General features: G+C 34.3%; 1 pseudogene; it reads left to right on the top strand.

Annotated features, from left to right (window-relative positions):
• Positions 1-1,291: 1,291 nt before the first annotated feature.
• On the top strand, positions 1,292-2,372 carry LOC140671329 (uncharacterized; annotated as a pseudogene).
• Positions 2,373-2,668: the final 296 nt, after the last annotated feature.

Raw genomic sequence — 2,668 nt, 5'->3', positions numbered from 1 at the left:
CTTTCACTCATTACCATTTCAGTAAGAAAGTATTTAATTATATCCCAAGATTCAAAAAGTCTTTCGACACATAAATAATGAGAAAGCCAGCGTGTATCACATAATTGTAATAATTTGAGATGTTTTTCTTGAAAACATTCGCAAAATTCTTTAAAAATTGCCGTACGTTTTAGACTAGTATTAAAATAACTAGCAATTTTTTTTGTAGCAATCAGCTGATCGCAGCGTCTGACGGCCGGCGATCCGGAACAGCTTTTGGTCATTAAAGTAACGTTATTTTAAGGAACACTTATTCCTGACGTAATTATAAGACATTTTCTTCTTTACCAAAATTTTATTTTAAGCATAATTTTATGCTATAAGATAAAATAGTTAGCGACTCATGTGGCGATAATCACCCGTCGGACGGTCAGCTGCGCCCGCGCTCGCGGTGCGCCGCGCCGCTCCTGCCTGCCTTCTATACTCGACGCGTGATTTACTAACTATTTTTGCTTATAACACAAAAACTACGCTTCAAGTCAAATTTTGGTAAAGGAAAAATTGTCTTAGAATTGTGTCAGAAATACGTCATTTTACAGACGGAAGGTTGTTCTGGAACACCCTGTATATATATTATATATATTGCGACATGACGTTTTTTTTCATCCGTCACAAGAGCCGAAAGGTCTGATCGGGGAAGGTTTCGCGGGGCCTGCGTCCTCCAATTAAAGCGCCCTTGCGAGCCTTAGATTTTTTTTTGCGCGCGTTGTTTACGTGAGTTTGGCGGCAGCAACATTTTCTCACCCGGAAGCTACGGGGATCCAGAAGACTGATTCCGACAACGAGCGGAGGCGCGAAGTGGATGCGGAGAGATCACGTCCGGTAAGAAGTGTGGATTTTTAATTGATAATCGATAAATCGGCGGAAACATCGGCTGCCGTTAAAAGGCTTATAACTGCAGGATCGCATCCGAAGCGAAGGACCGGAAGGAAACGATCGAGGGAATGGCCACTTCCGAGTATTGGACGTCGGAGCAGTGATGCCAGAAATGGGATCCTGCGCGCGCATCTTATAATCAACAACGTATGTACGTTGTTATGGAACGGGCGCCTAAACACCCAGATTTAGCGCGAGACAGTAACAAGCTAGCAAGGTTCAAGGTTAACGACTGGTGTCACACTGTCACAGGCGGTACATTTAATGTGATCTAAAGGATCTCATTTATACCCATGTAGAATTGGGCAATTGGGACGTGAAAATGAGGTAAGTAAATAGATAATGCAATATTTATTAATATAATTAATAAGATAATATGGATTTGAACGTTTCCAAAGGAACCATTAAAAAACAAATTAAGAAAAAATTTAATTTTTCTTGGTTAGATGATAAAGTTTTTAAAGGATGGTTGGCTCCCCATTCTGAAAATAATAAAGCTTTTTGTACTGCATGTCAAATTACTATCACGTGTCACAAGTCATGTTTAATTAAACATTCTCAATTGGTTAGACACATTGAAAATATAAATAATCAAAGCCTTAATAATAATAACAGTATCGTAAATTTATCAATTTTACCAAAGGATAAAATAAAGCGCGCTGAAATTAAAATCAAGTTTTTTTGCTGAGCATAATATAGCTTTTCAACTCGTAGATCATTTAGTTCCGCTATTAAAAGATATTAATTTAGAGCCCGAACTTGTACAATCTCTTTCTTTAAGCCGTACGAAATGTAAACATATTGTTAAAAACGTTATTGCAAAACGCGAAATAGAAGAACTTATAAAAATTTTACAGACACATAGATTTTCAATTTTAATTGACGAGAGTACAGACATTTCAGATACAAAATTGCTTTGCTTATTAGTTAAACATGTTTTTTCTATAGATAAAAAAATTAAAACAAAGTTATTTGAATTAATATCGTTAGATGCCAAAGATTGTACGGCAATTAAACTTTTTGAAACTTATTATTTGAATCAAGACAAATTTATTTAAAAAATACTGTTGGTATGGCTAGTCATAACGCTTCCGTTATGATAGGATGCAACCATTCATTTTTTTCTCAATTAAAATCTGAAATACCAGGTTTAGTATTAATGAATTGCATTTGCCATTCATCTGCAATCATATGAAAAATTACCACAATCGTGTGAAAATTTAATTAGAGGTGTTGCTACGTACATTTCTGGTAGTGCAAAGAGATGTGCAATTTTAAGCGAGTTTCAAGATTTTTTTAATATTGAAAGACAAAAAATTCTTAAATTATGTACAAGATGGCTAGTACTACATAAATGCGTCGTAAGAGTTCTCAATAATTGGGAAGTATTAAAACATTATTTTATTGTAGCCGTTTTAGAAGATAAATTACAATCCGCAGAAACGATTTTAACGTAAATGATAACACAATTAAAGCTTATTTATTATTTTTAAAATATTTTTTAAATTTCTTTAATTCTTTTAACGCTTTATTCCAATCGCGTAAACTTTTAATTCACAAATTATTTGTTAATAGTCAGACATTAATTTCTGAAATAGCTGCCAATTTTATTTCACCTGAGGCTAATATTTCTTCACTAAATTTAGACGATGATAGGAATTTTCAAAATGTATATTTAGGACCCGAATGTGAAAAGTTTATAGCAACAGAATGTGTAGAGTTCGCGTCAGAAATTCGTTCTAAATGTTTGAAA

This window comes from Anoplolepis gracilipes, chromosome 11 (genome assembly GCF_047496725.1).
Source record: "Anoplolepis gracilipes chromosome 11, ASM4749672v1, whole genome shotgun sequence".
In the NCBI taxonomy this organism is placed as follows: Eukaryota; Metazoa; Arthropoda; class Insecta; order Hymenoptera; family Formicidae; genus Anoplolepis; species Anoplolepis gracilipes.
The sequence above is the reverse complement of the archived record's forward strand: the minus strand, read 5'-3'. Positions and strand labels throughout refer to the sequence as shown.